The sequence below is a fragment of the Sciurus vulgaris genome (assembly GCF_902686455.1).
Source record: "Sciurus vulgaris genome assembly, chromosome: 14".
NCBI lineage: Eukaryota > Metazoa > Chordata > Mammalia > Rodentia > Sciuridae > Sciurus > Sciurus vulgaris.
Window position 1 is genome coordinate 240,066 of NC_136475.1, and position 19,166 is coordinate 259,231.

A 19,166-nucleotide genomic window follows, 5' to 3' on the forward strand; every position below is an offset into this window, starting at 1 on the left:
TGTAAGTCATAACCTGAGAAGATGAGCACAAGCTGCCACAAACATGTATTTCCAGGGACAAGAGATGACAGAAGCACTAGCCAGCAAACCTTCCTTGTTTTTCATCTAGTAGATATAGAAGAAACCCACCGATCTCTAAAACTAAACCAGGAATTAACAGGAAACTTATGTCAGGATCATCCTTCCCCTTATGAGGATTAATGTTGTTCACCGGAAATACTAAAACATATCCCATTTAGCTTCTAGATAATCAATGACTTCTCAGTAATATGCATCAGAACTGGGAACTGCCCACAGATAGACCTGTATGAAATTCCTTCTAAGCTATTTGAAACCATTTGAAAAATTTCTCTCCTCCATATGTGAAGACAGCACCTAGAGAAGATATCTCAGGAGGATCATTGGACTTAAGAGACACAATTGCTTGTTCTTTTATGCTACAGGAAATCTTTTAGAAACAGAGCTGTCACCCAACTTCCTCCTACGGGGCAAAAGCTGGAGACTACAGGGAGCAGCAAAGCACACCACAGGGCCCAGAGCCTGACTCAGAAAGTAAAAACCTAAATGGCAGAGAATCAACTGAAAGGTGATTCAAGCTGATAAACTGGAAAATTGGAAATGAATGGAACAGTGTGATTTTATTTGCCACATGGACTAGAGATCAGCCAAAGTAAATGCTGCCAACACCCAGGAAATCCTGGCTGCAGAGAAACAGCTATAGTCAGATATTCTGGTGGCATGTCACTTCTGCACCTTCCATGTGGACATCGTCTGCCTGTAGCTTTTACAGTGCTACATGGAATTTACTTGTTATCCAGGTGCAGCAGCAGCTCCTTACCATTTATCATTAAGGACTTAACTGACCATATTCTTCAACTTCTGCTCTTTCTTGACCATTTTTGACAATTCTTTTTGTAGTGATTTTTCTGCCATTTACTGTTTGGTAGAAGTCGATACAGATTTGAAGTTACCCATCCCGCTACCACCAAATGATGTAGAAGAGAATGAAGTAAGGCCACTGTGACCTAGTAACCCAAATGAAGTAAATCCTGTATCAAATGAAGAGAAATCCACCTCCAAATGATGGAAATCCACTGAAAGCAGAGAAAAATGGCCCTGCACCTCGGTTTTCTGCTTCCTCAGGGACCCTTTCTGATCCCAAAAAAAGTCTTCAAATGGGTCTTCAAAGAAGTTGAATGAGCAGACCTTATTGAATACCTGTTTGTTTTACCGAGATAACATTTGAACTCATTTTGTTTATTATGACAATTTTGTTATTGTCCGCATAGGGGCTCTTTGGTCTAGGATTGCATAGTGTCTGATTTGGGCACTGCTAATATTGATCTCCCCTTAAACAAAGGGTTTCGGAAACCTAGAGGGCCACTATAAGCCTATAGGGGGAAATCTGCAATACCCCCGATCTGCAGTGCTAGAGGGGAAGATACCTGAACAACATGAAAAAACAAGGGACGAAAATGATCCAAACAAATCTAGATTCTATAGTAATAGAATCCAATGACAGTATGTTAGAAGAAATGTCAGAAAAGGACTTCAGATTATACATGATTAAGATGATTCGTGAAGCAAAGGATGAGATAAGGAGCAAATGCAGGCAATGAATGATAATACAAATAAGCTGAAAGAGCACCTGCAGGAAGCAAAAGATCATTTCAACAAAGAGATAAAGATTCTCAAAAACAAACAAACAAACAAACAGAAATCCTTGAAATGAAGGAGATAATAAACCAAATAAAAAACTCAGTGGAAAGCATCACCAACAGACTAGACCACTTGGAAGACAGAACCTCACACAATGAAGACAAAATATTTAATCTTGAAAATAAAGTCGCCCAAACAGAGAAGATGGTAAGAAATCATGAACAGAATCTCCAAGGACTACAGGACATCATGAAAAGACCAAATTTAAGAAGTATTGGGATTGAGGAAGGCACAGAGATACAAACCAAAGGAATGAACAACCTATTCAATGAAATAATATCAGAAAATTTCCCAAACCTGAAGAATGAAATGGAAAATCAAATACAAGAGGCTTACAGAACACCAAATGCACAGAATCACAACAGATCCACAACAAGGCACATTATAATGAAAATGCCTAACATTCAAAATAAAGATAGGATTTTGAAGGCCGCGAGAGAAAAGCATCAGATTATATATAGGGGGGAGACCAATACGGATAGCAGCTGACTTCTCAACCCAGACTCTAAAAGCTAGAAGGGCCTGGACCAACATATTTCAAGCTCTGAGAGAACATGGTTGCCAACCAAGAATCTTATACCCAGCAAAACTAACCTTCAGATTTGAAGATGAAATAAAATCCTTCCATGATAAACAAAAGTTAAAAGAATTCACAAATAGAAAGCCTGCACTATAGAATGTTCTCAACAAAATATTCCATGAGGAGGAAATGAAAAACAACAATGGAGGTCAGCAAAGGGAGGAACTACCTTAGAGAAAAAGCACTCAAAGGAGAAACAAAGCCAACTTAAAAACCAAAATAAGCCAAATTACTGAGAATACAAATCATTTCTCAATAATAACCCTGAACGTTAATGGCCTAAAGTCATCAATCAAAAGACATAGACTGGCAGAATGCATTAAAAAGAAAGACCCAACAATATGCTGCCTGCAAGAGACTCATCTCATAGAAAAAGACATCCACAGACTAAAGGTGAAAGGATGGTAAAAAACCTACCACGCACATAGACTCGGTAAAAAAGTGGGGGTTTCCATCCTTATATCAGATAAAGTGGACTTCAAGCCAAAGTTAGTCAGAAGGGATAAAGAAGGACATTTCATACTGCTTAAGGGAACCATAAATCAGGAAGACATAACCATCGTAAATATTTATGCCCCAAACAACAGTGAATCCCTGTGCATCAAACAAATCCTTCTCAATTTCAAGAATTATATAGACCACAACACAATAATTCTGGGTGACTTTAACACACTGCTGTCACCACTAGATAGATCTTCCAAACAAAAACCAAACAAAGAAACCATAGAACTCAATAACACACTCAATAACCTACACTTAATAGACATATATAGAATATTCCATCCATCAACGAGCGGATATACTTTCTTCTCAGCAGCACATGGAACCTTCTCGAAAATAGACCATATGTTATGCCACAAAGCAGCCCTTAGGAAATGCAAAAAAATAGAGATACTGCCTTGTGTTCTATCAGATAATAATGGACTGAGAGTAGAAATCAATGACAAAATAAAAAAAGGAAATTACTCCAACACTTGGAGACTAAATAATATGCTATTGAATGAAGCATGGGGAACACAAAACATTAAGGGGGAGATAAAAAATTCTTAGAGGTCAATGAGAATGATGATACAACATATCAAAATCTCTGGAACACTAGGAAAGCGGTACTAAGAGGAAAATTCATTGCATGGAGCGCATTCCAAAAAAGAATGAAAAGTCAACAATTAAATGACCTAACATTACAGCTCAAAGCCCCAGAAAAAGAAGAACAGAATAACAGCAACAGTAGTAGAAGACAGGAAATGATTAAAATCAGAGCTGAAATCAATGAAATTGAAACAAAAGAAACTATTCAAAAACTTGACAAAACAAAAACTTGGTTATTTGAGAAAGTAAACAAAATAGATAAACCCTTAGCCACACTAACAAAGAGAAGGAGAGAGAAGACTCAAATTACTAAAATACATGATGCAAAAGGAAATATCATGACAGACACAACTGAGATACAGAACATAATGAGAAGCTACTTTGAAAATCTGTATTCCAACAAAATAGAAACTACTGAAGACATTGACAAATTTCTAGAGACATATGCTCTTCCCAAACTGAACCAGGAGGACATACACGATTTAAACAGATCAATATCAAGCAATGAAGTAGAAGAAGCCATTAAAAATCTACCATCGAAGAAAAGCCCAGGACCAGACGGATTCTCAGCCAAGTTCTACAAGACCTTCAAAGAAGAACTCATTCCAATACTTCTCAAAGTATTCCAGGAAATAGAAAAGGAGGGTACCCTACCAAACTCATTCTATGAAGCTAATATCACCCTCATACCCAAACCAGGAAAAGACACATCAAGGAAAGAAAATTTTAGACCAATATCCTTGATGAATATAGATGCAAAGATCCTTAACAAAATATTGGCAAACCATATCCAAAAACATATTGAGAAAATTGTGCACCACGATCAAGTGGGGTTCATTCCTGGAATGCAAGGATGGTTCAACATTGGTAAATCAATAAACGTAATCCATCATGTCAATAGACTTAAGGATAAGAATCATATGGTTATTTCAATTGACGCAGAAAAAGCATTTGACAGAATACAACACCCCTTCATGCTCAAAACACTAGAAAAAATAGGGATAGTAGGAACACACCTGAACATTGTAAAGGCTATTTATGCTAAGCCCATGGCCAACATCATTATTAATGGAGAAAAACTGAAACCATTCCCTTTAAAAATGGGAACAAGACAGGGATGTCCTCTTTCACCATTTCTATTCAACATTGTCCTCGAAACTCTAGCCAGAGCAATTAGGCAGACCAAAGAAATTAAAGGGATACGAATAGGAAAAGAGGAACTTAAGCTGTCACTATTTGTGGATGACATGATTCTATATTTAGAGGATCCAAAATCCTCCTCCAGAAAACTTCTAGACCTCATCAATGAATTCAGCAAAATAGCAGGCTATAAAATCAACACCCATAAATCTAAAGCATTTTTATATGCAAGCGACGAAACAGCTGAAAGAGAAATGAGAAAAACAACTCCATTTGCAATAGCCTCAAAAAACATAAAATACTTGGGCATCAATCTAACCAAAGAGGTAAAAGATCTCTACAATGAAAACCTCAAAACATTGAAGAAAGAAATTAAGGAAGACCTTAGAAGATGGAAAGATCTCCCATGTTATTGGATAGGCAGAATTAATATTGTCAAAATGGCCATACTACCTAAAGTGCTATACAGATTCAATGCAATTCCAATTAAAATCCCAATGATGTACCTCACAGAAATAGAGCAAGCAATCATGAAATTATTCTGGAAGAATAAGAAACCCAGAATAGCTAAAGCAATCCTTAGCAGGAAGAATGAAACAGGGGGTATCGCAACACCAGAACTTCAACTCTACTACAAAGCAATAGTAATAAAAACAGCATGGTATTGGTACCAAAATAGAAAGGTAGATCAATGGTACAGAATAGAGGACACAGACACAAACCCAAATAAATACAATTTTCTCATACTAGACAAAGGGGCCAAAAATATGCAATGGAGAAAAGATAGCCTCTTCAACAAATGGTGCTTGGAAAACTGGAAATCCATATGCAACAGAATGAAACTAAATCCCTAACTCTCACCCTGCACAAAACTCAATTCACAATGGATCAAAGACCTTGAAATCAGACCAGAGACCCTGCATCTTATAGAAGAAAAAGTAGGTCCAAATCTTCACCTTGTTGGCTTAGGATCAGACTTCCTTAACAGGACTCCCATAGCACAGGAAATAAAAGCAAGAATCAATAACTGGGATAGATTCAAACTAAAACGCTTTCTCTCAGCAAAGGAAACTATCAGCAATGCGAAGAGAGAGCCTATAGAGTGGGAGAAAATCTTTGCCACTCATACTTAAGATAGAGCACTAATTTCCAGAATCTATAAAGAACTCAAAAAACTCTATACCAAGAATACAAATAATCCAATCAACAAATGGGCTAAGGAAATGAACAGACACTTCACAGAAGAAGATGTACAAGCAATCAACAGATAGATGAAAAAATGTTCACCATCTTTAGTAATAAGACAAATGCAAATCAAAACTACACTAAGATTCCATCTCACCCCAATTAGAATGGCGATTATCAAGAATACAAGCAACAACAGGTGTTGGTGAGGATGTGGGGAGAAAGGTACACTCATACATTGCTGGTGGGGCTGCAAATTAGTGCAGCCACTCTGGAAAGCAGTGTGGAGATTCCTTAGAAAACTTGGAATGGAACCACCATTTGACCCAGCTATCCCACTCCTTGGCCTATACCCAAAGGACTTAAAATCAGCATACTACAGAGATAAAGCCACATCAGTGTTCATAGCTGCTCAATTCACAATAGCCAGACTGTGGAACCAACGTAGATGCCCTTCAATTGATGAGTGGATAAAGAAACTGTGGTATAGACATACAATGGAATATTACTCAGCTATAAAGAATAATAAAATTATGGCATTTGCAGGCAAATGGATGAAATTGGAGAATATCATGCTAAGTGAGATAAGCCAGTCTCAAAAATCCCAAAATAGGAATCATCTCACTGATAAGCGGATGATGACACTTAATGGGGGGTGGGAGGGGGGCAAGAATGGAGGAAGGAGGGACTGTATAGAGGGAAAAGAGAGGTGGGAGGGGTGGGGGGAAAGGAAAAAATAACGGAATGAATCAAACACCATTACTCTATGTAAATGTATGAATATGCAAATGGTATGCCGGTACTCCATGTACAAACAGAAACAACATGTATCCCATTTGTTTACAATAAAAATAAATTAAAATGAAAAAATAGAAGAAGTTGAATGAAAATGTGTCCCTTCCACTAAAAAACTCCCTGAAGACATCATCTGGGTTCTGGAATGTGAAGCCAAACTCAAGAGGACTGTCAAAATGGCCTCCACCTGCACCCACCTTATGCCTTCCTTAGCATACTTGTCACAGATGCCCCGTTTTTTGGCATCTGACAACACCTCGTATGCCTCAGCTACTTGTTTGAATTTTCTCTCTGCTTCTTCATTCTCAGGATTTTATCTGGATGCCACTTTAGTGCCAGTTTCTGATAGGTGCTTTCGGTATCCCTGGAGAGGCACGTCTCTGCCCCTAGAACTTCACAGTAACCCACCGCGTGTTGACAGATTGTTGGAACAAGTCGGAGGAGGCGGCAGACCCGACCCGCGGGGCCAGAAGGCCGGTGCTCGGTCGGGCTGTGTGGTGGCAGGGGCAGCGGCTCCTCCCGCTTTCCTTTCTCTCCTTTCTCCCAGAGAATCTTAAAGACATAATTCATGTCAATTCAGTTATTTGTTGTGGGACCCAATTCAATTTACTTGTCCACCTAAAAGAAGTGACGAGGAGGACACAGAGAAGGATAGGGAAATATGCTGTGCAAACTAGAGACGGAATGATTTCTTGTGTGGACCTCAAAAGAAATCATTCCAGCAAGCACCTTGACATGAGCCTGTGGAGTGAACATGAAATGCGTTCTATCCTTAAGCCCGCGGCCTGTGGCATTGCCTTATGACAGCCCTATGAAACACATGCAGCCCACTGGGACACACGCAGAGTCCCTGCAGCTTGCTTGGGTGCAGATGCAATTGGGCCACATCGCCATCCACCAGCACTGAAAGGCTGAAGGGCTGCAAGCAATGGCACTTCTTATCAGAATATTGTGAAGGCACATGAGCACACAGCGCTTCACCTGCTGGGCCAAAGTGATTTGTTTTCTGATAGGGCATAGTTCCAAAAAATATGTAGAAGGGTTTAACCTCCTTTGTTTGTGTAAACCTCACTCCTCTTCATGCAAATAATTTCCTGGTAAGGCTATTGGTTTTTAAGTCTTCTAAAATAATTAGAAGTGCAGTGGAGTTGACTGCTACATGGACTACCTGTGGCCGGAAGCTAAAACAGAAAGGACTAACAGTAAAAAAGAAATATCCATTGCTCAATACAAATTGAAAATGATGCCAAATGTTTTCTTTGTTATTTCTACAAGTATGTGATCAAGAGCTTTCAACCCCCTAGCTTACAGAGGGAGTAATTCAGTCCAGATTCCTTCGGGAGTGGAAATGTAGGTCATTCAAGTGCTAAAGTGTAAGAGGAGTTCCCATACTTGGGTGTTTGTACTGGCCCTATCCTGGCCATCTCAAGTACCTGCCTGTGCAGACCCTCCTCAGAAGGATCATCTACCTCAAACCAGAGATAATATTATTGGTTATGTGGTGCACTTGCTCTTTCCCCAAGGACACAGATTTAACAAATGGCTCCCTGATTATCTGTATGGAACTCTGCAAGAAATCACCTAACATTCAGTACAACATATAACACTGACCACCCTGGGACATTTTATTGAAATGTTTTATATATGTAGCCTTCAATCCAGGGGTGACACCAGATTACAGAGTAAGGTCTCTGGATAAACCCCTCAGTAGAAAAATTACTATCCAATACTTAAATATTCACCCTGGACAGCCATGTCCAGTGGTATTAATACGAAAGACCACCAGAGTTCCAACATTTAGTAACCTACTCCTGTCTTTGAAAGTTCCCTGCAACTCCTCTCTCTCTCTCTCTACACACACACACACACACACACACACACACACACACACACACAGAAGGGGAAGGGTGAAGGACTTCTCAGACGTGATCATAGAAGAGGGCTTGCCTGGATGGGTCTTCTCTGGCCTGCCCTCTTTTCCTGTGGGTGCCTCCTGATAAATGGTCATAGGGTCTGGTGTTCAGCTGAATCAACATCTAAAAATGCTTCCACTCTGAACTGTTTTTTGGCTACAAGCTTGGGAGTTTTGGACACATCAAGAAAACGTCTTGGTCTCTTGAGCATCTCCCATCATGTGAGCTGGATAATGGGCTGTGTCTAGCATGTGTGCCTGGTTACCAGAGTGCAAGTTCTGTTGGGTTCTAATGCCAAAACATTGAGACCATTTCTTCAAAGTTTAGTTCACTGAGCCTCTTCCTATATTTAGGGTTCCCCTAGTGCCCCTTGGGGTACTGACTTTTTATCTTCTGAGCTATATAAAAGCATACAAACACAGAGGGCCCTTCAACCCCTTGGGAAACCATCGATGCAGCCAAGGGCCTTGGTTTAAGGGGACAGATTTGACTTCAGAATTTCTATTTTCTCACCATTACTGTGACCCAGTAGAAGTCATTGTGACTTTCAGGCTTTCCCAACACACACAGTGGGGATCACATTGGTACCCACTTCCTGGAGAGATCATTTAATATAAATGAGTTGAAACCCATACAATTTATGCTCTGGTATCGACCATACAGAAAATCCTGAAACTTGAAAAATTGAGAATTATAATGGGGAGAAACACCAAGGAATAACTTCTAGCAGGTCTTAGTTCCAGCAGGATGATCTTGGACAAGTCACTTCTCTGGGACTAACTTTCCTTTCTGCATCAACAAGATGCGTACTGAAATCAAATGAACCTTAGTTATGGTCATCCTCTGACAATAAACCTTGAACTCTTTTCCCACTATATTTAGAATGAGATGGATGTTCAACAATATGCATAATGGGTCCCAACACTAGGCAGTGACTCAATTCTTAACAATAGTGTGCAGTAAAATTGAAGGGATGCTGCTTCTCTATCAGAAAATATGGTTCACTCCAACAAAGTTCCATAGCCTAGGTACTTAAGAACAACATCAATTTATTTTCAACAATCCTGGAGCCTGAAGGGGGTCCAAAATAAATATTTCTCTTTCAGGAGACTTCCATTGCTCTGAGGACTTCTAAGAAACTCAAAGTCTTATTTTCCTCTTAAAATCAGAGTGCAGTGTGTTCTCAATGGAGAAACAAGGTCAGCACTTTTTGAGCATTAAGTCTTCCAGTTAAAGCACCCCAATTCACATGGGAAGAAACTGAAGTTCTATCTCCTCTTGTCCTTTTTTACACGAGGTAGATGGACTCGTCTTAGCTTTAGGTGGGTAGAATATATAATCTTACCCCTGCCTTCCCTAGAACCCTGGAAACCTTTTAGCTCCTCCTGTCCATTTGCTTATCCCTGGGCATATGAAACACATAAAACATGTCACTGCCCCACGGCCCACTTACCTCCAAGCTATGAATTTTTCCACTAGTTACTTCCCTATTGTCTTCTTTTCTCTGGGCCCAGCTGCATGTTACCATCCTGAGAAGTTTGTGTGTTTGTGTGTACATATGTTTACATTGTGTGCTCAGTTGTAGGTAAGGAGAGGAAAATAGCTCTTGTGAAGAGGGACGGAGAAGGGATTTCCAGGATGATAGGTGAAATCATTTCTAATCAAACATGGGTGGGGGTACATCCCTCCTGTCTCTGCTCACCTGTGGCCCGGATCAGTCCCTTTCCATGTCCAGTCCTGTTTCCTGATAAGACAATGAGGAGCTGTATGTGAACCAGCATAAGTATGTACTGCATGAGGTCATGGGTTCGGGCTCCATAAATACTGTAAGAGGTGCCAACATGAGCCAGGTCGGCATGCACAGGTTTACAGGCCTTCTGATGTGGCTTCTGTCTAGAGCAGCCAGGTCTATTTTACAGCATCATACACTTATGCACAAAGGTCTTGGCCCTTAAGGCAATCCTCATGCATTTACCCCACATCAGACTCCACCTGCTGTGAATAATAAGATAATTTGTAAGAAAAATACAGGCAACTCAGTCAGGGGAAAAAATGGGCAAGTCTGACTAGCATTTTACAAAAGGATACAAATTGCCCCCATGTATGTAAAAAGATTCTCCTTATCATTAATAATTAAATTCAAGTTAAAATCACAGTGCAGGCCTTGGGGGGGGGGGTTAGTTCTGGTGATAAAGCACTTGTTCAGTATGTGAAAGGCCCTGGCTTCAATCCTCAGTGCCACACACATTTAACAGAAAGTCCACAGTGTGATGCAAACATGCAATAATTTAAAACCACTGATGAGAGTTGTAAGGATGTTGAGCAAGTGTAATCTTATACAGTGGTACGCATGTAAATGGCCACCTCCAAAAACTGTGGTGGCATCTCTTAGAGATGGAAATAGACTGTAGCTGTTGCTCTATGATTTCACTGTTTACAGCAGCATTATGTGCAAACTGGAAACAATGCAAATATGTATCAATAATGAAGGATAAATGAAATGGTCCTGATTACTTTGAAGTGGAATTTTGCACAGAAATAAAAATAAACTATCACCACATTCAAAGGCTTATGAATCTGGTGATTCTCATTGTGGACTTCACTGAACCATATGTTACAGTATTGGTGTCCAAATATCCTCCATCCCATGCCAGCCAGTCAGTTCCTTGGTGAATGCATGGCGCAGCATCCTTCTTATCCTGATTGTACCCATTTAGCTTTTTTTTTCTTTCTTTGATTGTAAACAAATGGGATACATGTTGTTTCTCTGTTTGTACATGGGTTAAAGGCATACCATTTGTGTAATCATAGATTTACATAGGGTATTGTTGTTTGATTCATTCTGTTATTTTTACCCTTCCCCCACCCCTCCCACCCCTCTTTTCCCTCTATACAGTCCTTCCTTCCTCCATTCTTGCCCCCCTCCCTAACCTAACTCTAACCCTAACACTAACCCCTCCCTCCCCCCATTATGTGTCATCATCTGCTTATCAGTGAGATCATTCATCCTTTGGTTTTTTGAGATTGGCTTATCTCACTTAGCATGATATTCTCCAATTTCATCCATTTGCCTGCAAATGCCATCATTTTATCATTCTTTATGGCTGAGTGATATTCCATTGTATATATATATACCACAGTTTCTTTATCCATTCATCAATTGAAGGACATCTAGGTTGGTTCCCACAATCTGGCTATTGTGAATTGAGCAGCTATGAACATTGATGTGGCTGTATCTCTGTAGTATGCTGATTTTAAGTCCTTTGGGTATAGGTCAAGGAGTGGGATAGCTGGGTCAAACGGTGGTTCCATTCCAAGTTTTCTAAGGAATCTCCACACTGCTTTCCAGAGTGGCTGCACTAATTTGCAATCCCACCAGCAATGTATGAGTGTACCTTTCTCCCCACATCCTCACCAACACCTGTTGTTGCTTGTATTCTTGATAATCGCCATTCTAATTGGGTTGAGATGGAATCTTAGTGTAGTTTTGATTTGCATTTCTCTTATTACTAGAGATGTTGAACATTTTTCCATATGTTTGTTGATTGCTTATAGATCTTCTGTGAAGTGTCTGTTCATTTCCTTAGCCCATTTGTTGATTGGATTATTTGCATTCTTCGTGTAGAGTTTTTTGAGTTCTTTATAGATTCTGGAGATTAGTGCTCTATCTGAAGTATGATTGGCAAAGATTTTCTCCCACTCTGTAGGCTCTCTCTTCGCATTGCTGATAGTTTCCTTTGCTGAGAGAAAGCTTTTTAGTTTGAATCTATCCCAGTTATTGATTCTTGCTTTTATTTCTTGTGCTATGGGAGTCCTGTTGAGGAAGTCTGGTCCTAAGCCGACATGTTGAAGATCTGGACCTACTTTTTCTTCTATAAGAAGCAGGCTCTCTGGTCTGATTCTGAGGTCCTTAATCCATTTTGAGTTTAGTTTCGTGCATGGTGAGAGATATGGGTTTAGTTTCATTCTGTTGCTATGGATTTCCAATTCTCCCAGCACCACTTGTTGAAGAGGCTATCTTTTCTCCATTGCATTTTTTTGGCCCCTTTGTCTAGTATGAGAAAATTGTATTTATTTGGGTTTGTGTCTGTGTCCTCTATTCTGTACCATTGATCTACCTTTCTATTTTGGTACCAATACCATGCTGTTTTTGTTACTATTGCTTTGTAGTATAGTTGAAGTTCTGGTACTGCGATACCCCCTGCTTCGCTCTTTCTGCTAAGGATTGCTTTAGCTATTCTGGGTTTCTTATTCTTCCAGATGAATTTCCAGATTGCTTCCTCTATTTCTGTAAGGTACATCATTGGGATTTTAATTGGAATTGCATTGAATCTGTATAGCACTTTAGGTAGTATGGCCATTTTGACAATATTAATTCTGCCTATCCAAGAACATGGGAGATCTTTCCATCTTCTACGGTTTTCTTTAATTTCTTTCTTTAGTGTTGCATAGTTCTCATTGTAGAGGTCTTTCACCTCTTCTGTGAGATTGATTCCCAAGTATTTTACTTTTTTCAAGGCTATTGTGAGTGGGGTAGTTTTCCTAATTATTCTTTCCAAAGATCCATCACTTATGTATAAAAATGCATTGGATCTTATATCCCGCTGAATTCACTTATGAGTTCTAAAAGTTTTCTGGTGGAATTTCCTGGTTCCTCTAAGTATATAATCATATCATCAGCAAATAGGGATAGTTTGAGTTCTTCTTTCCCAATTCGTATCCCTTTAATTTCTTTGGTTTGTCTAATTGCTCTGGCCAGAGTCTCAAGGATGATGTTGAATAGAAGTGGTGAAAGAGGGCATCCCTGCCTTGTTCCAGTTTTTAGGGGGAATGCTTTCAGTTTTTCACCATTTAGAATGATATTAGCCATGGGCTTAGCATAAATGTCCTTTACAATGTTAAGGAATGTTCCCACTATCCCTATTTTTTCTAGTGTTTTGAGCATGAAGGGGTGCTATATTTTATCAAATGCTTTTTCTGCATCTATCGAAATAATCATGTGATTCTTGACTTTAAGTCTATTGATATGGTGAATTACATTTATTGATTTCCTGATGTTGAATCAACCTTGCATCCCTGGGATGAAACCCACTTGATCATGGTGCACTATCTTTTTAATATGTTTTTGTATGCGATTTGCTAAAATTTTGTTGAGAATATTTGCGTCGATGTTCATTAAGGATATTGGTCTGAAATTTTCTTTCTTCGATGTGTCTCTGTCTGGTTTAGGTATCAGTGTGATATTGGCTTCATAGAATGAGTTTGGGAGGGTTCCTTACTCTTCTATTTTATGGAATACTTTGAGAAGTATTGGAATGAGCTCTTCTTTAAAGGTTTTGTAGAACTCGGCTGAGAACCCATCTGGTCCTGGACTTTTCTTTGTTGATAGGCTTTTGATGACCTCTTCTATTTCATTACTTGAAATTGGTCTATTGAAATTGTGTATGTCCTCCTCGTTCAGTTTAGCAATTCATATGCCTCTAGAAACCTGTTGATGTCTTCAAAATTTTCTATTTTGTTGGAGTATAGATTTTCAAAATAGCTTCTAATTATGTTTTGTATTTCAATTGTGTCTGTTGTGATATTTCCTTGTTCATTCCGAATTTTAGTGATTTGGGTTTTCTCTCGTCTTCTCTTTGTTAGTGTGGCTAAAGGTTTATCAATTTTGTTTATTTTTTCAAAGAACCAACTATTTATTTTGTCAATTTTTTGTATTGTTTCTTTTGTTTCAATTTCGTTGATTTCAGCTCTGAGTTTAACTATTTCCTGTCTTCTACTACTTTTGGTGCTGGTCTGCTCTTCTTTTTCTAGGGCTTTGAGCTGTAGTGTTAGGTCGTTTATTTGGTGAATTTCACTTCTCTTATTAAATGCGCTCCATGAAATAAATTTCCCTCTAAGTACTGCTTTCATAGTGTCCCTGAGATTTTGATATGATGTTTCTTTGTTCTCATTTACCTCTAAGAATTTTTTAATTTCCTTCCTAATATCTTCTGTTATCCATTCATCATATAATAGCATATTGTTTAATCTCCAGGTGTTGGAATAGTTTCTGTTTTTTACTCTTTCATTTATTTCTAACTTCACTCCATTATGATCTGATAGAATACAAGGTAGTGTCTCTATCTCCTTGTATTTGCTAACATTAGCTTTGTGACATAATATATGGTCTATTTTAGAGAAGGATCCATGTGCTGCTGAGAAGAAAGTGTATTCGCTCTTGGTTGGATGGTATGTTCTATAAATGACCGTTAAGTCTAAATCATTGATTGTGTTATTGAGATCTATGGTTTCTTTGTTCAATTTTTGTCTGGAAGATCTGTCCAGTGGTGAGAGAGGCATGTTAAAATCACCTAGTATCATTGTGTTATGGACTATTTGGTTTCTGAAATTGAGAAGGATTTGTTCGACATACATGGATGAGCCACTGTTTGGGGCATAGATGTTTATGATTGTTTTGTCTTGCTGATTTATGCTTCCCTTAAGCAGTATGAAATGACCTTCTTTATCCCTTCTGACTAACTTTGGCTTGAAGTCCACATTATCTGAAATGAGGATGGATACTCCAGCTTTTTTGCTGAGTCCATGCGCATGGGATGTTTTTCCCCATCCTTTCATCTTTAGTCTATGGGAATCTTTTTCTATGAGGTGAGTCTCTTGCAGGCAACATATTGTTGGATCTTTCTTTTTAATCCAGTCTGCCAGTCTATGTCTTTTGATTGATGAATTCAGGCCATTAACATTCAGGGTTATTATAGAGATACGATTTGGTTTCCCGGTCATTTGGTTCATTTTTTAAATTTTATTTATTTATTTATTTGACACGACTTGGTTCCTCCTTTATTTGACAATTCCTTTAGGATAATTCCTCCCTTTGCTGATTTGCTTCTTTTTTTTTTTCATGTCTTCCTCATGGAATATTTTGTGAGAATGCTCTGTAATGCTGGCTTTCTTTTTGTAAATTCTTTTAGCTTTTGTTTATCATGGAAGGATTTTATTTCATCATCAAATTTGAAGGTAAGTTTTGCTGGGTATAAGATTCTTGGCTGGCATCCATTTTCTTTCAGAGCTTGAAAAATGTTGTTCCAGGCCCTTCTAGCTTTTAGGGTGTGGATTGAAAAATCTGCTGATATCTGTATTGGTTTCCCCCTGAATGTAATTTGGTTCTTTTCTCTCACAGCCTTTAAAATTCTGTCTTTATTTTGTATGTTAGGTATTTTCATTATAATGTGCCTTGGTGTGGGTCTGTTGTAATTTTGTGTATTTGGAGTCCTATAAGCCTCTTGAACTTGATTTTCCATTTCATTCTTCAGATTTGGGAAATTTTCTGATATTATTTCATTGAATAGATTGTTCATTCCTTTGGCTTGTTTCTCTAGGCCTTCCTCAATCCCAATAATTCTTAAGGTTGGCCTTTTCATGATATCCCATAGTTCTTGTAGATTCTGTTCATGATTTCTTACCATCTTCTCTGTTTGGTCAACTTTGGTTTCAAGGTTAAAATTTTGTCTTCAATGTCTGAGGTTCTGTCTTCCAGGTGTTCTATCCTACTGGATATGCTTTCTATGGAGTTCTTAATTTGGTTTATTGTTTCCTTCATTTCAAGGATTTCTGTTTGTTTGTTTTTTTCATTATCTCTAACTCTTTATTGAAATGATCTTTTGCTTCCTGTATTTGCTCTTTTAACTGTCAATTGGTACGATCATTCAATGCCTGCATTTGCTCTTTCATCTCATCGTTTGCTTCCCTGATCATTTTAATTATGTACATTCTGAACTCCTTTTCTCTCATTTCTTCTGCCATGCTGTCATTGGGTTTTATTGATATAACATTTGTTTGTGGCATTTTCTTCCCTTGTTTTCTCATATTGTTCAGGTATCAGTGGACCGCTGAGATATTGCAGATTTCCTCTATTGACTTACAATGTCCTTGAAGATTTCTATATATATCCCCCCTTAGCCTTCTGTAGGCTGAAGTCTTGGAGGAAGTTGATAATGCGGTGCTCCACAAGGAAGCTCCCTCTCTAGGGGTAGTGGCCTTCAGGTGGGGTATATTCCCTGCTAGTGGGCAGAGGTGCCTCCACTTGTTGACCAATGGTCATTCAAAGGGGAACCGGGCTGCAGGCTGAGGCAAGGCCTGTTTGGGCCTGTGTCTCTGGTTTTACCGTCCTTGTGGGAAAACCTCACCTGGCAGGGAAGACTCACCTGGTGGGGAGGTCTCGCTGGTTGGTTCCCCTCCTAGAGGTTCCCCTCAATCTACAGCTACCGCCTGGGCTGGGCTGCCTTCCTCTGCAACATTCCCAGGGGCCCGGACCTACCTCCTGGGCCTGGGAGCCTCACCTTTCGCAAACGAGTCTCCTTAGGCTGCCCCTCCTCAGAGAATCTGCCTGCAGTCCTGGAACCTTCGCTCCACCCCTAAGCGTGTCTCTGTGCGGCTCTTCTACCATGAAGCCTCCTAGGTCCTGGGACCCTGCTCTGCACCTAATCGCCTGGCTATGCGGCCCCTCCTCTGAGCAGCCACCTGGAGCCCCGTACAGTCGCTCCAAGTCCCAGTGACCCGCCACACGCCTCTTCCTCCAGACAGCCGCCCAGTGTTCCGGTGTGGTCGCTAGGAGTCCAAGCAACTCACTGCATGCCTCCTCCTCCCGCCAACTGCCCGTAGCCCTGGGCAGTCACTCCGAGTCCAATTGACCCTCCCCATTCCTCCTCCTCCTCCAGGTAGCCCCCCAGGTATTCAGGAGCAGTCACTCTGAGTCGCTCTGAGTCCATGTGACCCGCTGCACGCCTCCTCCGGGCAGCCTACCGGAGCTCTGGTGGGGCCACTCAAGACCAAGCAACCCACCGCACTCCTCCTCCAGGCAGCCCCCCCCCCCGTGTTCAGGAGTGGTTGCTTTGAGTCCAGAGAACTCACCTCTCGCCTCCTCCTCTGAGCAGCCGCCTGGAGCTCTAATGCAGTCACTGCGAGTCCAAGCGACCCGCCGTGCTCCTTCTCCTCCTCCTCCTCCTCCTGTGGGCAGGCCCCAGTGTTCAGGAACAGTCGCTTTGTGTCCAAACAGCTCGCCACACAGCTCCTCTTCTGGCAACTGCCCGTAGCTCTGGTATAGTCACTCTGAATCCAAGCAGCCATGCTCTTCCTCCTCCTCCTGCAGGCAGGCCCCGGCATTCAGGAGTGGTTGCTCTGAGTCCAAACAGCTCACCGAGCAGCTCCTTCTCTGGCAACTGCCTGTAGCTCTGGTGCAGTTGCTCCCAGTCTAAGCGCCTTGCCGCGCTGCTCCTCCTCCTCCTCCTCCTCCTCCTCCTCCTCCAGGTAGACCCCAGTGTTCAGGGGTGGTCGCTCTGAGTCCAAACAGCTCTCCTCGCAGCCCCTCCTCTGGGCCGCCACCCGGAGCCCCAGTGGTTGCTCCGAGTCCAAGCGCTGTGCTGAGCGGCATCCTCTACGATGCTCCCAGTTGTCCGAGTTCACTGCTCCAGCAGGGGGAGGGGTGTCTCGCCGGGCAGCTCTACTTCACAGAGTTCCCTGCCTTCCGGGACTACTGCCCCAACCGGGACACCTCCCCAACGGGAGAGACTCATCTGGCTGCTTTGAGTTGGTCCCAAGTCTCTCAATATATCCTTTTTTGAATCCTGAGTCCTGGAGCAACATGAAATGCAGCCACCCTCTAGTCCGCCATCTTGAAACCCCCCCCATTTAGCTTTTATCAAATTTTGTCTGATTATTTGTGTAATTGCAGGAAGAAGACAACATAATATGACCGACAACATAATACTCTCAGATTGTTCCTTATTTAAAAGCCTCTTGTTAGATAGCCATACTTAGGCAATTTTAACTTTGTCTAAAGAACCTATAAGCAATTTAAATATGACATGTCATTGAACACCTTGGTAACATAACTAAGGTTTCAAATTCTATCCTGTTATGAGAAGAAACAGATTCTTTTTGGATTTATGTGAATCAGTGCATACCCCTGAAGTAATATTATGAATAATTTTCAAATCTTAGATGGATCTCCTTGGAGGGAGATGAGGTGAATATTCCCATGTTTGCTCCCAAAACACACCTTACTCAGTTAGAAAGCTTTTCATTTGTATAAAGTACTCAAGGTAAGCCACCTTTATAAAGAGAAGGGCTTTATTATGCTCGCAGTTTGAAGATTCTACAGCATGGTGGCAGGGCCACCTGCCTGGGTTTCATCCAATCATGGTGGATGGCAACAGGAGAAAACAGGGATTAGAGGTCCACCACTGACCAGGAAGCCAGTGGTGAGTGGGAGATGGTTCAATATTTCATTACCAACTCTCACAAACACTAAGCCTAGTAAGGATGAACAACTGCAGAAAGGAGAACAGCAGTGGATAAAAGCAGGTGGCTTGAGCCCGGAGAAAACTGCAACCTTGCAGGCTCTGGACATAGCAGCAGGTGAGGTCTGACTAAAAGGACTAAAGGCCTGGGCTACCCAGCTGTACTGCAGCTGCACCACAAGCAGCAGGGCTCATGCCCACGTACAAATAAATAAGAGCCCCCTCTCCAGCCCCATACCCAGGGCAGACCCCTCTGCCTTGACTGAAGCCAAGGCTGTTAGGCTGAAGAGCGGTGGTCCTCACTGCGTGCGAGCTCCCCACCTGGTGGATCCTGAACCTCTGAGCTGGCCTGGAAGCATGTAGCTCCTAATGGAGTTGCCTTCTGCCCAGAGCTCAGCAGGTACAATGGCCTCCTGCAGCACCCAGTATACAGGCACCAGCTTCGTGGCC

The 19,166-nt window shown here is 41.0% G+C and overlaps 1 protein-coding gene and 1 pseudogene across 2 annotated transcripts in view; both read right to left on the reverse strand.

Annotated features, from left to right (window-relative positions):
* LOC306644369 (uncharacterized protein) overlaps nucleotides 1–19,166 on the reverse strand; it is a 193,757-nt gene that overhangs the window by 81,235 nt on the left and 93,356 nt on the right. The gene's annotated exons all lie outside the window — the stretch shown is intronic.
* On the reverse strand, nucleotides 804–7,078 carry LOC306644597 (dnaJ homolog subfamily B member 6-like; annotated as a pseudogene). The gene is made up of 2 exons: nucleotides 6,618–7,078; nucleotides 804–1,218 (listed from the first exon to the last, which is right to left on the reverse strand). The product of its transcript is annotated as a dnaJ homolog subfamily B member 6-like (transcript).